At 50.9% G+C, this 18,932-nt stretch overlaps 1 protein-coding gene across 1 annotated transcript in view; it reads left to right on the top strand.

Annotated features, from left to right (window-relative positions):
- The first annotated feature begins 7,552 nt into the window (after positions 1–7,552).
- Positions 7,553–18,932, top strand: part of CASKIN2 (CASK interacting protein 2) — a 263,177-nt gene continuing 251,797 nt past the window's right edge. Inside the window, exon 1 of the mRNA XM_086930758.1 lies at positions 7,553–7,711. The gene's annotated coding sequence lies outside the window, so the exon portion shown is untranslated. The remainder of the gene's footprint in view (positions 7,712–18,932) is intronic.

Here is an 18,932-nt window from a genome sequence, read left to right on the forward strand (position 1 = left end):
ATGCACTGGGACAGGAACAGACTAATTTGCATACAGCCAGGTTCTGAAACTGGGATGGTGCAGTGAGCTAAAAAACGGTGTTGGATCTAGCCCTGATCTTTTGACTGGGTGAGAGCTTTCTGCTTAATTCAGAGACTCTGTCCCTCACCACCCCTTGTTGTAAATATTTTTGTCCACCCTAAGCGTGGAAGGGTATTCTCAGATGTGAGACCCTTGCTCATTGCACCATCAGGATTCAAGCAAACCGGGCCGAAGACGGCTGTAATGCCAGAAACCGGTCCCCGGGAGCTTGTTTCCTTCCCAGTGTAAGAATTGGCTTTTGTAGTTTGGTTTGCCCTGTTCCCATCATGCACTGGGACAGGAACAGACTAATTTGCATACAGCCAGGTTCTGAAACTGGGATGGTGCAGTGAGCTAAAAAACGGTGTTGGATCTAGCCCTGATCTTTTGACTGGGTGAGAGCTTTCTGCTTAATTCAGAGACTCTGTCCCTCACCACCCCTTGTTGTAAATATTTTTGTCCACCCTAAGCGTGGAAGGGTATTCTCAGATGTGAGACCCTTGCTCATTGCACCATCAGGATTCAAGCAAACCGGGCCGAAGACGGCTGTAATGCCAGAAACCGGTCCCCGGGAGCTTGTTTCCTTCCCAGTGTAAGAATTGGCTTTTGTAGTTTGGTTTGCCCTGTTCCCATCATGCACTGGGACAGGAACAGACTAATTTGCATACAGCCAGGTTCTGAAACTGGGATGGTGCAGTGAGCTAAAAAACGGTGTTGGATCTAGCCCTGATCTTTTGACTGGGTGAGAGCTTTCTGCTTAATTCAGAGACTCTGTCCCTCACCACCCCTTGTTGTAAATATTTTTGTCCACCCTAAGCGTGGAAGGGTATTCTCAGATGTGAGACCCTTGCTCATTGCACCATCAGGATTCAAGCAAACCGGGCCGAAGACGGCTGTAATGCCAGAAACCGGTCCCCGGGAGCTTGTTTCCTTCCCAGTGTAAGAATTGGCTTTTGTAGTTTGGTTTGCCCTGTTCCCATCATGCACTGGGACAGGAACAGACTAATTTGCATACAGCCAGGTTCTGAAACTGGGATGGTGCAGTGAGCTAAAAAACGGTGTTGGATCTAGCCCTGATCTTTTGACTGGGTGAGAGCTTTCTGCTTAATTCAGAGACTCTGTCCCTCACCACCCCTTGTTGTAAATATTTTTGTCCACCCTAAGCGTGGAAGGGTATTCTCAGATGTGAGACCCTTGCTCATTGCACCATCAGGATTCAAGCAAACCGGGCCGAAGACGGCTGTAATGCCAGAAACCGGTCCCCGGGAGCTTGTTTCCTTCCCAGTGTAAGAATTGGCTTTTGTAGTTTGGTTTGCCCTGTTCCCATCATGCACTGGGACAGGAACAGACTAATTTGCATACAGCCAGGTTCTGAAACTGGGATGGTGCAGTGAGCTAAAAAACGGTGTTGGATCTAGCCCTGATCTTTTGACTGGGTGAGAGCTTTCTGCTTAATTCAGAGACTCTGTCCCTCACCACCCCTTGTTGTAAATATTTTTGTCCACCCTAAGCGTGGAAGGGTATTCTCAGATGTGAGACCCTTGCTCATTGCACCATCAGGATTCAAGCAAACCGGGCCGAAGACGGCTGTAATGCCAGAAACCGGTCCCCGGGAGCTTGTTTCCTTCCCAGTGTAAGAATTGGCTTTTGTAGTTTGGTTTGCCCTGTTCCCATCATGCACTGGGACAGGAACAGACTAATTTGCATACAGCCAGGTTCTGAAACTGGGATGGTGCAGTGAGCTAAAAAACGGTGTTGGATCTAGCCCTGATCTTTTGACTGGGTGAGAGCTTTCTGCTTAATTCAGAGACTCTGTCCCTCACCACCCCTTGTTGTAAATATTTTTGTCCACCCTAAGCGTGGAAGGGTATTCTCAGATGTGAGACCCTTGCTCATTGCACCATCAGGATTCAAGCAAACCGGGCCGAAGACGGCTGTAATGCCAGAAACCGGTCCCCGGGAGCTTGTTTCCTTCCCAGTGTAAGAATTGGCTTTTGTAGTTTGGTTTGCCCTGTTCCCATCATGCACTGGGACAGGAACAGACTAATTTGCATACAGCCAGGTTCTGAAACTGGGATGGTGCAGTGAGCTAAAAAACGGTGTTGGATCTAGCCCTGATCTTTTGACTGGGTGAGAGCTTTCTGCTTAATTCAGAGACTCTGTCCCTCACCACCCCTTGTTGTAAATATTTTTGTCCACCCTAAGCGTGGAAGGGTATTCTCAGATGTGAGACCCTTGCTCATTGCACCATCAGGATTCAAGCAAACCGGGCCGAAGACGGCTGTAATGCCAGAAACCGGTCCCCGGGAGCTTGTTTCCTTCCCAGTGTAAGAATTGGCTTTTGTAGTTTGGTTTGCCCTGTTCCCATCATGCACTGGGACAGGAACAGACTAATTTGCATACAGCCAGGTTCTGAAACTGGGATGGTGCAGTGAGCTAAAAAACGGTGTTGGATCTAGCCCTGATCTTTTGACTGGGTGAGAGCTTTCTGCTTAATTCAGAGACTCTGTCCCTCACCACCCCTTGTTGTAAATATTTTTGTCCACCCTAAGCGTGGAAGGGTATTCTCAGATGTGAGACCCTTGCTCATTGCACCATCAGGATTCAAGCAAACCGGGCCGAAGACGGCTGTAATGCCAGAAACCGGTCCCCGGGAGCTTGTTTCCTTCCCAGTGTAAGAATTGGCTTTTGTAGTTTGGTTTGCCCTGTTCCCATCATGCACTGGGACAGGAACAGACTAATTTGCATACAGCCAGGTTCTGAAACTGGGATGGTGCAGTGAGCTAAAAAACGGTGTTGGATCTAGCCCTGATCTTTTGACTGGGTGAGAGCTTTCTGCTTAATTCAGAGACTCTGTCCCTCACCACCCCTTGTTGTAAATATTTTTGTCCACCCTAAGCGTGGAAGGGTATTCTCAGATGTGAGACCCTTGCTCATTGCACCATCAGGATTCAAGCAAACCGGGCCGAAGACGGCTGTAATGCCAGAAACCGGTCCCCGGGAGCTTGTTTCCTTCCCAGTGTAAGAATTGGCTTTTGTAGTTTGGTTTGCCCTGTTCCCATCATGCACTGGGACAGGAACAGACTAATTTGCATACAGCCAGGTTCTGAAACTGGGATGGTGCAGTGAGCTAAAAAACGGTGTTGGATCTAGCCCTGATCTTTTGACTGGGTGAGAGCTTTCTGCTTAATTCAGAGACTCTGTCCCTCACCACCCCTTGTTGTAAATATTTTTGTCCACCCTAAGCGTGGAAGGGTATTCTCAGATGTGAGACCCTTGCTCATTGCACCATCAGGATTCAAGCAAACCGGGCCGAAGACGGCTGTAATGCCAGAAACCGGTCCCCGGGAGCTTGTTTCCTTCCCAGTGTAAGAATTGGCTTTTGTAGTTTGGTTTGCCCTGTTCCCATCATGCACTGGGACAGGAACAGACTAATTTGCATACAGCCAGGTTCTGAAACTGGGATGGTGCAGTGAGCTAAAAAACGGTGTTAGATCTAGCCCTGATCTTTTGACTGGGTGAGAGCTTTCTGCTTAATTCAGAGACTCTGTCCCTCACCACCCCTTGTTGTAAATATTTCCATACATTATCAAGCCATAGCTTTACCCCTTCTTCATCCATCCATCCTTTCTCATTCACATGCACAAAACAACCAACAGGGAACTTGAGTTTCGGCATTGTTTTTCTTTTGAAAATAACCATTGGTCTCAGCTTTGCGCCATCAGCTGTGCATGCTAGTACCACTGTGAAACTGGACTTCTCATGTCCTGTTGTTTTTATTAAAATTGTCTTTTCGCCTTTTTGATGGACAGTTTTGTTGGCAATCATATCGAAATTCATTGGAGTTTCATCCATATTTCCGATGCTACTTAGCGCATAGCCATGTTCATTGCGCAGCCTAATAACGTAGCGATGGAAGCTATGCATTTTGGCATCAAGATCCGCAGGTAATTTCTGGGCAATTTTTGTCTTTTGCCGCAATACCAGATTATGCCTTCCCATGAATCTGGTACACCAGGATACAGTGGCCTTAAATCTGTGGCTGAGATCTGGATTAGATTTGGCCCACTGAAGTGCAACCAATCGGATTTTATTTCGGGTCACGACATAACCGCTTTGCCGATGCTCGGCCACCATGTCTGCTACATGCTTTTCGAGTTCTGGCCAATGTGGGGTGCCTCTTCTTAATGCACACTTGCCCCTTGGCATACTCCGTAATGCTTTCTCATTTGCTCTCCAGGCCCGAACCATCTTTTCTGTCACTCCATATTGTCTTGCAGCAGCACAGTTATTATGTTCCGTGGCAAAATCCACAACTTTAAGTTTGTAACTGGCTTCATATTTCCTTCTTCTTGCCACTCCTGGAGCCTTGCTGGGTTCTTGACTGCCAGCCATTTGCACTGGATGTGCTGCTGGAGCCTTGCCGGGTTCTTGACTGTCAGCCATTTGCACTGGATGTACTGGTGCTGTACAGTATGAACAGGTGCAGAGACTGTCTTCAACACCACACGTACGGTACGGCAAATACGGTATCTGCTCACCAGACTGCCTTTCCTCTTCGCAACAACCAGCCAATCACGGCAAGTGCTCTACTGCCTTCGGTAACATTCGGGAACATTCTACAGTCCCCTTTCTATGCCCACGCCCATGTCAAGGAGAGAGGGGCGCGTGCCAAAACGTGCCAAACGTGTCAACACACCGGGCGCTGCCATCTTCGGCGCTGGCTGCCCGTTACCATATACCGTATTTCGGACGTCCTGCTGCCTCGTCCTGCTGCCTCGTCTGCCTGGGGATGTGCAAGCGGTTGGAGCGCGTGTACAGCGGCAGCGGCAGTCGAGGTAAGACTCATGGCGCCATTTGCTCGCTTGTGAAGCGGTTTGACACCTTCGAGTGAAGTCCTTGCTATGAAAAAAACGCTCGCTTTCGATACTTCATGGCGCGGGGCCTGGGTGTGGACGTTGCCAGGGCCGGTGACTGTATTTTTTAACATAAGGTGTGTTGTTTCTTGTTACATACGGTATTTCCTATTGTGAAGCGATCTGACACCTTCGAGTGAAGTCCTCGCTATGAAAAAAAAACGCTCGCTTTCGATACTTGCACAATTCATGGCGCGGGGGCTGGGTGTGGACGTTGCCAGTGCCGGTGGCTGTATTTTTTAACATAAGGTGTGTTGTTTCTTGTTATTTCCTATTGTGAAGCGGTCTGACACCTTCAAGTGAAGTCCTCGCTATGAAAAAGCCCATGAAAACATACCATAACATTTTGTACCCGGCGTATAAGACGACCCCCGACTTTCCAGAAAATTTTAAGGGGTTAAAAAGTCGTCTTATACGCCGGAAAATACGGTACTGCGGTTAGACCGCCAATGAAGCGCTGCTACCGCCGGGATCATTTATCCCATGGTGGTGGCACAGCAGTCTGAGGCAGCAATATGCTGGCAGTGCTGCTGCGGCACCGCTGAGCATATTACGAGTTGCCTCACTACGACACTTTCCACGAAGGTAAGCCCCGCCATGGAAAGGATGGCGATGAGGCAACTCAGGGGGCCCACACAGGCCCCCTTGATGCCTCTGAGCATGGGGGGTGTATGCAGGAGTATTTGTGCACCCCATCTTCCTGCACAGAAAGAAATGCACAACATTGTGCATTTCTTTCTGTGCAGGAACAGGCTGCCGGCCTCCTACGGTGGTTCCATTCTAAGGCACTCTAATGAACCTTAGAAAGGCACCACTGTGGGACAGCCGCCACAGGACTGCCCTCCAGGATTATACTTGGAATTCGGCAGGCGGTCAGACTGCGGGTTTGGCAGTCTTGTAGTGGGGTGCTGGTGTGGTGACCTCCTGTGGGACAGCCAAACTCATAATCAGGTCTTTAATAATGCTGCCATATGCAACATACATAAAGAGATGATGGAATCACTTGACATATAGATAATAGCAAAAGACATTGTCCTCTGCATTGAATGGTACAAGAAAATACATGATTTTTCTACTTAAAGTACATGATTGTATAGGATGTGGTGTAACGGCCGGTGGGAAACCGGGTTGAGTCTCAGCGTCAACATCCTGTGATTCTGAGCAAATCACTTAATCTCTCGTGCCTACAAATTAGTGCTCGAGACCCTCATGTGTGATTTCCTGCGCTCTACAAATCCTGGATTTATTCTCATAGAAGCCTGCAGCAAGAAAGAATGTGTTCTAAGAAAACAAAAGGAGATGATGGACAGAGTGGTGAAACTTTTCAGACACGTACCCCCAGTCGCAAATCTTGGTTGAATCTATCGTTCTTTAGCTTACTTCGCCACCCCATTTCAGACACAGCTATATGCAAACCCAGGCCCGCAGCACGCATTGGACTCTCCGGGCTTCAGCCCCCCCCCCCCCCCCCCCCCGTCGTGTGTGGCAGCCCGGGATGAGACAGATCCCAGGCACACACAGAGCCGCACCTGAACGTTTCACAGGTCTTTAAAAGACCATTTGAATGTTAATTAGGCCTTGCAGTTGTTTCGCCCATTTTAAGAGCCCCTGCTGCTCCACTCTGCCTACTGATTAAAGGTTCAGCCCCCCCCCCTGAAATTTTTTCTTAGCCCCACCGCCCCCCCCCCCCCCCAATATTTGGCTCTAGTTGCGCCTCTGTGCAGACTAGTCTTGACCCTGTGCCTCATGGGAACAGTCCAGCCCGAACTGCCAAGCCATGTCTTCCCTGGACCGCAAACAAGCATCCTGGGTCTGGTTTCGGGATAACGCAATCATCAGAGAGGCTAGCTTGAATCCAGTGGGAAAGTGAGCAAGGGATACACATCTGGGCATACCCTGCCAACTTAGGTCGAACAAAGCAAACACAAGGAGATGATGGGTGGAGCGCTGAAACTTTCTAACTATCCCAGTTGCATTTTGAGGTTTACAACTGTCACTAAAAACATTTACTTTGTTCTTTCTTTTTCCCTCCCACCTTTATTGGAGCATGAAGATGCAAGGTTCAACAACTTGTTTTTTTCACCATTGGTTAATGTAAATAACGATAACAAGTACGTTCAATCTGTGAAAACATGCCTACCTTTCTCCCTATTTCACTTCAAAACTATATGATTGTGTACGTCATCAGAGCCTATGAATTACAAACAGGCGATTGGTAAAAGCGCAGGTCTTACTTTAGACAGTTTTCCTCCTGTCTAAGCTAGTGTGCCCTGATGATGCCAGACTGCCATACAAGGCGCTATAAACAAAGTTTGCTTCTTCCCTGCATTCGTCTGATAGCATCAGGCTCCCAAGTTTACCTCGCAGGCAGCAGGTAAGGCCCGCCGCCGCCTCCAGACTCTCGGAAGGGGCGGAGTAAAGTTTGGAGCGTGCCCCAGCAGGTAGGGCCTGCCCGGCTTTCCTTTCCAGACAGTCTCCGCACGGGGCAGGCCCTGGAGCTGGGGCGAGCCCTCACCCCCAATCAGGAGGCAGGGGAGGGATTTCCTGGGGAGGGAGCGGGCGGTGGGAGGCCCTCCAGACCCAGAGGACACGGGAGGGAGACGGCGGCCCGCCGAGGAGCACCGGCAGAACTTAAGAGTGGGAGGAAGCCGTGGCCCGCGCCCGGTCCCTGGAGCTGGACGAGGATCGGTGCCGGTTCGACACCCAGGGCGGGGCGGCCCGGAGACTTCTCAAAAGTAGGACTTTTGTACTCTTTCTCTCCTGACCGCCCGCCCCCCTCCTCCTCCTCCCGCCGTCTGGGGCTTGGAAAGGGATCTGAGGAGGCTGTGTGCAGAGTGGCAGCTGGTGCTGTGTCCGGGGGCTGGCAAGAGCCGTCTACTGCGGCCGTGTGTGAGCTGAGGGCGGCCGTGTGAGGGTGCACACGACCCTGGGTGACTCTGTGCCTTTCCATGGAGTAGCAGGCACTGTGTTTTCGTGGAAAGGCAGCTCTGAATGCGCGAGTGGCAGTGGGTGTGTGCAGAGTTGTGAAGAAGACTAAAGGACCGGCTGTGCGTGGGTGGGCGCCAATTAACGAAGTGCGTGTGGAGGAGTGACAGGCAGTGTGTGGGGCAGCAGCTGATTGAGCGATAGCACGCAATTCAATTCTCCCAGTGTGGAGGGGCAACTTACTTACACAGCTGTAATCGCGAAGTGGCCAGAGGCCTTACATCACCTGTTTGTTTAGCGCAGGAGTTTTAGTTAACCAGATTTCGCATTGTGGGACCCTTAGTTTCGCTTTTCCCCCATTTTTAGTGTATATAACCATTAACCCTTTACATGGGAGTGACGTTTGCTAAAACATATAGGAGGGCTCTGGCTGAATGTGACTTGACAGCTGTGCAGCAAGCAGGCCGGTGTATCTGTGACGGCGAAACAGGTCCCTGGAATAGCCTGTAATATTTTTGAAGTAACAGGAATGTCCCACATAGCATAAATGTAACATTGTTCCGTGAAGTTTTGGTACTTGTATGCCTTAACTAGTGCCCCCACCTCACTCCATAGTCCCTTTCTTTGGGCAAACATAGCCTCCGCCACTGTTTGCCCTCCTCCCTCCTGGGTTCTACGGTCTGTGAATTCCTCTCTGAAGGGTGGGGGTTGGTGTGGTAAACAGTTTACTTGCTACATTATCCCATTACATGGCCTTGTTTAGTATCGTTAACCTTTTGATAGTCTGTGTCCATATGGGGCATGATTGTTCCCAACTGGTACAGACTGTAATCTTCAGTGGGACATTTAGACCTAGTGTTAATAACCAACCCCTCCCTACCCTTACTAGGAACTGTCCCCCACAGATTATTACCACAAGGAAATCCCTCTGGACCTGTAAATTGTCGCCCACGGAACTCCGTGTGGGAGGTATTGCTTCCTTCAACTTGGAATTAATTTCTCACCTAATGCTAGTGCCTGTTTTGGTGATTCTTCTTTTTTTTTTGGGTGGGTGGGGGGGGGGGGGGGCATGCAGTCCTTTCATTGAACTGCATGATGCACTACTTAACACCTGCAGCCTTCTCTGTATGCTCCGGCTGGCCCGCGCGTAAGTGTTTTGCTCTAATATGCTAACCGCACGTTAGCACATTCAACCTAGACATAATGGCTTTGCCAATGGTTCTTTTCAGAACTTTCTGACCAGAAAGCAGATCTTGAATTTAGTAACGGGTGCCATCGCAAAATGTAATCACTCTTGAACATGAGTGCAAATTCTCAGACTTTTTAGGCTCTGCCCAAATTAGCTCTAATTTGTAAATGCTTAGATTTAAAAATGCATAGAATTACACTTAAACCACAGATTGCCTTAGTCTGGACCGAGTTGTAAATTCATGTTAGATGGTTTAATTCTGTCTTCATGTGTGCCCTCTACTATGGCAAACAACTCAACACCGGGATTTCTGTGTGCATCAACACATTGTAAACGTTTCTCCATCCCAACACAACTTGGCACCTATATTTATATAGGGCCATATGTATGAAGCAAATTCGCATTCGCAAAGGCCGAAATTCGCAGAATTTCAGCCTTTGCGAATGCGAATTAGCAAAATGATATGTATGAAGTAAAATCTGGTGCAAAATAAGGAATCGCAAGTTTGCGATTCCTTATTTTGCAATTGCATTTAAGGAATCACACATTTTGCGATTCCTTAAATGCAATATATGAAGCCAAAAAACATTTTAAAATGCCCTTAAGGAATCGCAAATTACCACCAACTTCTAGTTGGTTGGTACATGCTTAGGGCATGTATGTGCACCCATGCATATTTCAGGGGTGCAACAGGGTGTCCTTTGGGCACCCCTGCACCCTTAAAATTATTCTCCATTTGCGATTTTCAAATTGCGAATCGCAAAATTGACAATACCTTCCCATTCATTCCTATGGGCCTCCTGGCCCATAGAAGTGAATGGGAAAGTATTCCTTAATTGCGATTTGCAATTTGCTAATCGCAATTAAGGAATACTAAGAATTCGCTAAAAAAAAGCGAATTTTTACATACATACCAATTTGCGATTCTGAAAAAGCGATTTCTTAAAAATCTCGCAAATTGGTACCTTCATGCATATGGCCCATAGTTGCTTAGAAAAACATATTTTACAGGAAGTTATGTTTAAGGTTAAATAAATCTAAACAAAACAGGCAGTTGGCAAGATAAGGTTACCAGCACTACCTTCACTCTACCCTACCCCTAATTTAAGGGTCTTTCCATTGAAGTGTGACCAGGGGTGCTTTGTGGTTCCAATGTTGACCGTGATCATGGTGGTTGTCTGGGTTTATTATCCATTTAATTTCAACCATAACATACATTATCATGTTTTTGGTGAATATTTGGGGTTCTATAATTATCATTTATGGTGGAAATCCACAGATCATTATTCATCAATATAGTTGCTGAAATGTACTGCCCATTTCATGTCCTCTGAAAGGAGGTTTGGCAGAGGCAGCATGAAAACTGTGGCTCCAAGTGATGGAAATCACGTTCAGCTGATACAGGAAATGGCTTCTGCAGATTACTGTTAACTATATAGACACCGTTTTTCCAGGGAATCGGGTCATGTTTTCCACTTTAGGGGTGGATTATCACTTAGTGTGTAAACGTGTGGAGTGGCTACGCGGCCTCACATCAGCATGTTTTGTGGGCAAAATAGATGTGTGGCAGTTTTGCAGAATCTTAGGATGGAACATGGTTGACAGAGCAAACATGTTAGATTCTCCAAATCGGATTCTGTACAATTATACCAATGCATCGGGGTGCCGGAAAATGTGATTTTCTGACCATTGAATGTAACCATGGAATTAACCCTGTACCTATGGATTGAGGTGTTTTAATCCTGTGTGCCTTTCAAAATACTAAACCTGTTCAAGCAAGACCACAAAAAGGATCTATTCTGGTACATTATCTGTCTTAATATGAAATTACCGAAATAAAAAGGGCACATTCTGTATAAATGTAACCTAAACTAACTATCGTTCTTCTGTAAAGTGTGTGTGTATGTAAACAATCACACACCCACTGTTAGACCTGGCACCTTGGCGTGAGTCTCCCTTCCACTTTTTGCTGATGTGCCTCCGATGTTTTGCTGGTTTTCCGATACTCAGGGCACTGCGCCACGGCTGATCCGTGCCGCAGTGCAAGTGCTCCCTACTGTAAACTGTACATACGATTGGTATCCATGATTGGTGCATTGGATTTACTGTTAGTCCCCAGTAAAGCGCACGAGAGAGTGCCGGGGCGTGTAGATGCCGATACTGCTGGTGGGCTTGCAGCGCTGGTTGCGCCACCCACCCGAGCAGCCGTAAACTTGTGTCTGGGAACTGCGACCGCAGAACCCGCGTGCAGTCTCGTACTGTCACGCTAGCTGGGCAAGTGTCCCCACTTGCCAGCCCCGACCCTTCCCTTGACTACATATTAGTCACCCCTATGGTAGGCCTGCGGGCAGGGTGCATTGTAGGTGCGAGGTAGGACAAGCCCTGATGTGCGTGGCAGGTCCTGGTAGTGACTTACAACGAAGACCGTATTTCACTACTGAAGGCTACCTGCTCCATTAGGCCAGACTGAGCTGCGAGGATTATTATACCCTATAATCCCCGCAGGCTCAAGGAGCATGGTAGTGAGTCATGTTTAGTATGCCTGAACTCAGGATGAGGAGATATTTCTTGTAGTCAAGTTTATTTCAGTATCCTGGGTTTGCAACTGCTACTTTTAGAAAGTTAGCATTTGCTTGCTTAACCATTTCAGTTGCCTCTGCCCGTATGTGTATCCGACTGTCTGGGATGTGTGAGTGACAGGGCTGGAGGGACGACAGGTGGTGAATGCGCAGATTACACCTTAGTGGGAGGTAGGAGTGCCTCTTGACTCGAACTGTCACTGTGCTCGGCCACCACAATGCTGGCTCCACCCTCCTGGGGAGCGGCGGATGACTCTGCCGGCACCTGGCCCAGGAAGGGCGAAGCCCCCATCAACAAGGTACTCTGGCCACTCCTGTCCGGACAATGCTGGCTCCACCTCCTGTGGGGCGTCTGATGCGCCTGCCCCTCACACTGAAAGCAGAAGCCGGAGTACACCCGCCGGGGTACTCCAGAACTGAGAGTGGCTATGCAAAGGCCCCCCTGGCCTGCGAGAACAAAAGAATTGGCCTATAAAAGATGGAGCCCTGCTCCTTGAAAGTTAGATCCAGTTTGGGCCACAGAACGACTCTGCCCTACGAGAAGGACCGCGAGAAGACAAAGAAGGGTGCTGACTCTTGCTTGTGTCTGGTGCCTTGCTGCTGAAGGAGAGGAAGACAAAACGACGAAACGACTTTTGTGCTACTTTGTGCCAAACTCTGCAAAGAGATCTCCGAGGGCTTGGAAACTGAACTTGCCCCCTGACCAGCGTCCCAGGACCAGTGGACGCTAAAACCCCCCTTGGAAGAACGCGACTGCGGGTGCTGACCATCGCCGCAGTACCGACAAAGAGGAAGCTCCTCTAAGGCATCCACTCCCTCCCGACCACCGTGACCGGGGCCCAAAGCTACAGCGGAAGCACAGTGAGGACCAGCCGCCGCTGGCCCGAACATCGTGACCACACCTGCGCTGGGAGCCCGAGAGCAAAGCGAAGGAGGACCCGTCTGGTCCGAGCTATCGAGGCGACTGCATAGCGAGCCGTCCCTCACCTGCAAGGACAGACTATTGCCCTACGAGAATCCACAAGGTCGGTAACCTGCCCGACAGCCCAGCTGTGAGCCCACAGCTGCACCGACATTTGGCTGGGTACGTCCTGCACTTGGGGACCGTACTGCCACTTGTCACCGCCACACAGCCGCCGACTCCAAGGTCGGAGCAGACGACAAAGAGAGGACCGTGCCGCCACAGAGCACCGCTGCCCCGGACGACCAGTGACCTGCTCGGCCGAAGAGCCGCAACGATCAGCGACACCGGGAAGGCAACGCGACGTGGGACAGATCCCCTGGAAGCCGCTGGCTCCACAAAGAACTTTGTTTAACATCGGCCTACGGGCCTCACAAGAACTACGATAAGAACTGTGGTAACCTAAAGCTAATAACCTGCAACCGTATCCGTAAAGTTATTGACTGTATTCCCAAGCCTGCGTAAAGTTTATATAAAGAGATATATTTTTACAAGAATACAGTCTGGTCTCGTTGTGTGGTGGGTTGGTTGTGAAGGTGTACTGTTGCAAGTGTTTAACCCTATGTGCCCCAAAGATTAGCCTACGACTGCTTAAGCCACACTACCTAGAGGGTAAGCAGAGGTTGTCTGGAAGGTAACCCTCAGCCCTGACGAGGAAGAGAGAGTCCCTGCTTGTCGCTAGTGCTTGCACTGCGCCAACTAGAGTCTCCCCCTTCCTACATTGGACGCAGCGGTGAGGATTTTCGAATTTACACTTGCGATAGTTATACCTGAGCTTCTGACCGCTACACAAGGATTACGGTACGGTTACTAAACCACAGACTTTGCTTTTTGAAAAGAAGATTCCGAGTGCAGAAACCATGCCGGGCACAAAGAGCCTGGATGGAGCAGAGTCCACGACCTCCGAGGTTTTGGAGATAGAATGGGACGCCGCAAAGCTAGACAAGTACTCAAAGCTGGAGCTGAAGTTTTTTTGTAGGAAACTAAAGGTTCCGCACGCTGGTTGCAAAAACAAACCGGAGCTCTACAAGGCCCTGAAAGCCTGGGTGGAATCAAGAAAGACCCCGGAAGAGCAAGACGACCTCGCCGAGCAGAATGCAACGGAGGAGCAGAATGCCCTTGGGGATCTGATCGATCTCGAGCGACAAGACAGCGAGCACAGCTTGGGTAAAGGCCTGTCGCCAGAGGAGCTGGCGGACAGGAAGGAAACCCGGAATCACGAAAGAAAGTTGGCAGAATTGAAAATCCAGCTGGAGCTTGAAACGAAAAGAATGGCGCTGGAAGAGCGAAAGCACCAGATGGATTATGAGGTGAAAATGAGGGAGATAAGTCTCAAGGAAAGAGGCTTGGATCGTCCTCCCTCTGGTGGCAGCACATCGCCAGTGCAGGTAGAGTCAAGAGTGCATATCCCGAAGGACGTAGTCAAGGAGTTCTTTAAGGGGGATGACATAGGACAATGGTTTAGGGCATATGAGGTAGCCATGTCCTCCCACCGGGTCCCTGAGAAGGATTGGGGAGCGGGGTTGTGGGGAAGGTTCCTTAGCGAAGGGAGAGATACCTTGCTAGATTTGCCCGTCGAGAATCAGAGGTCCTATACCCACATGAAAGAAGCTTTGTTGAGCAGGTACGGGCTTACCCCTGAAATGTATAGACAGAAGTTTAGGGGATGTACTAAGCGGCCTGGGAATACGTATGTGGAATATGTGACTTACTTTTGCAGAGCACTGGATGGTTGGGTGAAAGGTAACAAAGTGAATGATTTTCAAGGTCTCTTTGATTTAATTGCATGGGAGCACTTGTCTGATCACTGTTTTCCTGAGTTACGCCAACATCTGATCGATAGCAAGCTGTCCAACCCGAGGAAGCTTGCTGAGGAGGCGGACCGCTGGCTCAGCACCAGGGTCCACAAGGGTCCCGTGGGAGATTCCGCCAAGAGTGGGCAGGGTCCCCAGCAGAAGAGTGGGGGGGACAAGGGGGGAAAACAGAAAGGGTTCCAAAAAGGCCCCCAAAGTAGTTCCCAAGGGAATCCGCAGCAGGGTTCTCAGCCTCCCCCACCCCCGAAGCAGAATGGGGCCCCGACAGGTAAACCTGTTCCAAAGGGGCCCTTCAATTGTTTCAAATGTGGCGAGCCTGGGCACATATCGAGTGACCCCAAGTGTCGCCTATTTGGAAAACCCGCACCCACTGGTGCTCCGCCCCGACAAGTGACTAGCGTTCACCTGGGAGAAGAAATGATGGTCCCGGGGGGTGGAGATCCCGTTCACATGACCCTGGTCTCGTTAGGAGACAGCGAGATGATCCCTACGAACTACCTGCCCTCTAACACTAAAAAATATGGGCAGGTGGTGATCATCAATGGTAAGGAAGCCGAGGCTCTTAGAGACACAGGAGCCAGTGTGACTGCAGTGAGGCAGCACCTGGTGTCTCAAGAGCAGGTTGTACCCCATGCCTACTGTAGGGTTATCAACGCTGATAATTCTGAGAGTCAGTGTCCGATGGCTCAAGTTCCCTTCGAGTGGGGGGGGGTCTCTGGTACTCTGCAGGTCTGTGTGAGAAAAACCATGCCTGTTGACTGTTTGCTAGGGAACGACTTGGAGCACTCCCCTTGGGAAAAGGTGGAGAAAACGACTCACCTGCGGATGGTGGGTCTGCCTGACTGGGCGTGCGTGACCACACGGTCGATGGCAGCCAGTAAGGGTGATCGAGAGGTCCTGGGGCCTGATGGAGAGGCCCAGGAACCGGCCTTAGGGAGAAGGTGCAGGGGGCGCGGGAAACCGGCCCCTGAAGTTCCTACGGTCCAGGAGGAGGCAGACCTTGGGGGGGATGCCCTGGAGCCTACAGGGGAACAGATCGCCGAACTGGGGGACCTGCCTGAGCTGACCCATTGGCAGCAAGAAGGAGGACCCTCCAGGGAGGAATTCTGCAGGGAGCAGAAAGAATGCCCTTCTCTCGTGGGTATGCGGCAGCAGGCTGCAGACCAGGCCAATGGTGTTCAGGCCAAAACACATTACGTGTACTGGGAGAACGACCTCCTGTATTCGGAGCCTAAGGCTGCTGAACCTGGGTCAGCCCGTGTGCTGGTGGTACCCCAGAAGTTCAGAGCCTTCCTACTGGGTCTGGCTCATGATGTGCCTTTAGCAGGACATTTGGGGATGGACAAGACCTATGACAGGCTTGTCACCCACTTTTACTGGCCCCAAATGCATAAGAGTTCCGATACTTATTGCAGAACCTGTCCGACTTGCCAGGCAAGTGGGAAGACGGGAGGGAAGAACAAGGCTCCCCTCCAACCCTTCCCTGTCGTCGGTACGCCATTCCAGCGAGTGGGTATTGACATCGTCGGGCCTCTGGACCCCAAGACAGCCATGGGCAACAGGTTCATCCTGGTCTTGGTGGACCATGCCACCCGGTACCCTGAAGCCATACCTCTGAGGACAGTGACGGCTCCCGTGGTGGGGCGTGCACTGATGGGAATTTTCTCACGAGTAGGATTCCCTCTAGAGGTAGTGAGCGACAGGGGGACCAATTTCATATCGAAATATATGAAATCCCTTTGGCAAGAGTGTGGCGTAACGTACAAGTTCACCACACCTTACCATCCCCAAGGTAACGGGTTGGTTGAAAGATTCAACCGAACCCTCAAAGGCATGATCATGGGCCTGGAAGGTCCGATGAGGCGTAAGTGGGACGTCCTCTTACCATGCCTACTATTTGCATATCGCGAGGTGCCACAGAAGTCCCTAGGGTTCAGTCCCTTTGAACTGCTGTACGGCCACCCCGTGAGAGGACCGCTGAGTTTGGTAAAGGAAGGCTGGGAGCAATCTCCCAGGAAACCTCCCCAGAGTGTATATAGCTACATGCTGGCCTTCAGAAACCAGACCAGGCGCTTCAGACAACTTGCCGAGGCAAATCTGGAAGCGAGCCAGGAAGAGATGAAGCGGTGGTACGATCAGAATGCCACTCTGGTCGAACTTCAGCCTGGACAAGAGGTGTATGTCTTAGCCCCGGTGGAGCCCTGTGCCCTTCAAGATAAGTGGACAGGACCATTCGAGGTTGTGGAGCGGAAAAGCCCCGTGACATACTTGGTGGACATGAAGACGGCCAGGAACCCTTTGCGGGTCCTACATGTCAACCGCCTCAAGCCCCACTTGCGAAGGTCCGAAGTGGGCATGTTGTTGGCAACCGATGACGGAATGGAGGAGGAGTCAGAGCCTCTACCGGACCTCTTGGTGGCCCATGAGAAGGATGGGTCAGTGGATGGAGTTAACCTCTCACCCTCCCTGACCGCCGAACAACAGGAGGATTGCCGCCAGTTGCTGGGGCAGTTTCCAGACCTGTTTTCCCTGGTTCCGAGTGTCACAGATTGGTGCGTCCATGATGTGGACACTGGAGACAGCTTGCCGGTGAAGCATAAGGCTTACCGGGTGACTGACAGGGTACGGGCCTGCATCAAGGAGGAGGTCTCCAAGATGCTTGCCCTCGGGGTGGTTGAGTCTTCCAGCAGTCCTTGGTCCAGCCCCGTGGTCTTGGTTCCGAAGGCTGCTGCGCCGGGAGCCACACCCGAACTCCGGTTCTGTGTGGACTACAGAGGACTCAATTCAGTCACGAAGACTGACGCGCACCCCATCCCCAGAGCTGACGAGCTCATTGATCGGCTAGGGGCTGCCCGGTTTCTCAGCACGTTTGATCTGACGTCTGGGTACTGGCAGATCGCCTTGACCGATGGGGCAAAGGAGAGGTCAGCATTCTCTACACCAGATGGGCATTTCCAGTTCCGGGTCATGCCATTTGGAATGAAGAATGCCCCTGCCACCTTTCAGAGATTGGTCAACCAGGTGTTGGCTGGGCTGGACGAGTTCAGTGCCGCCTACCTGGATGACATCGCGGTGTTCAGCGGCAGCTGGCCCGAACACCTGCGACACCTCTGGGACGTGTTGATGGCCCTGCGCAGAGCAGGCCTCACAATCAAGGCAAGCAAGTGCCAGATTGGGCAGGGTTCCGTGGTGTACTTGGGACACCAAGTTGGGAGTGGCAAGGTAGCCCCCTTGCAGCCCAAAATCGAAACCATCCTGGCTTGGGAACCCCCCAAGACCCAGACTGCAGTGAGAGCCTTCCTGGGGCTCACTGGGTATTACAGGAGGTTTGTCAAGGGCTATGGCACGATCGTGACCCCCTTGACAGAGCTGACTTCGAAAAAGCAGCCCAGGAATGTGATTTGGACTGACACCTGTCAGAAAGCTTTCGACACCCTGAAGACTGCCATGTGCACGGCGCCCGTGCTCCTGGCCCCTGATTTCTCCAAAGAGTTCATTGTGCAAACAGACGCTTCAGAGCATGGTGTAGGGGCTGTTCTTTCACAGATGACTGAGGAGGGCTTTGACCAACCCGTAGCCTTCATAAGTCGGAGGTTACTTCCACGGGAAAGTAGGTGGAGTGCAATAGAGCGTGAAGCATTTGCTGTGGTCTGGGCACTGAAGAAGCTAAGACCCTACCTGTTTGGGTCTCACTTCCGAGTTCAGACGGACCACAGGCCCCTCAGATGGTTGATGCAAATGAGGGGTGAGAACCCGAAACTGTTGAGGTGGTCCATTTCTCTACAGAGTATGGACTTTACGGTGGAACACCGCCCTGGCACCGATCACGCCAACGCTGACGGTCTGTCCAGATTTTTCCGCCTTAGTGATGTGGAACTCCCTGGGGAAGGGTAGTTCCCCCCACATTTCAGCTGGAGGGGACACGTGTTAGACCTGGCACCTTGGCGTGAGTCTCCCTTCCACTTTTTGCTGATGTGCCTCCGATGTTTTGCTGGTTTTCCGATACTCAGGGCACTGCGCCACGGCTGATCCGTGCCGCAGTGCAAGTGCTCCCTACTGTAAACTGTACATACGATTGGTATCCATGATTGGTGCATTGGATTTACTGTTAGTCCCCAGTAAAGCGCACGAGAGAGTGCCGGGGCGTGTAGATGCCGATACTGCTGGTGGGCTTGCAGCGCTGGTTGCGCCACCCACCCGAGCAGCCGTAAACTTGTGTCTGGGAACTGCGACCGCAGAACCCGCGTGCAGTCTCGTACTGTCACGCTAGCTGGGCAAGTGTCCCCACTTGCCAGCCCCGACCCTTCCCTTGACTACATATTAGTCACCCCTATGGTAGGCCTGCGGGCAGGGTGCATTGTAGGTGCGAGGTAGGACAAGCCCTGATGTGCGTGGCAGGTCCTGGTAGTGACTTACAACGAAGACCGTATTTCACTACTGAAGGCTACCTGCTCCATTAGGCCAGACTGAGCTGCGAGGATTATTATA

This window comes from Lissotriton vulgaris, chromosome 7, assembly GCF_964263255.1.
Source record: "Lissotriton vulgaris chromosome 7, aLisVul1.2, whole genome shotgun sequence".
Lineage (NCBI taxonomy): Eukaryota > Metazoa > Chordata > Amphibia > Caudata > Salamandridae > Lissotriton > Lissotriton vulgaris.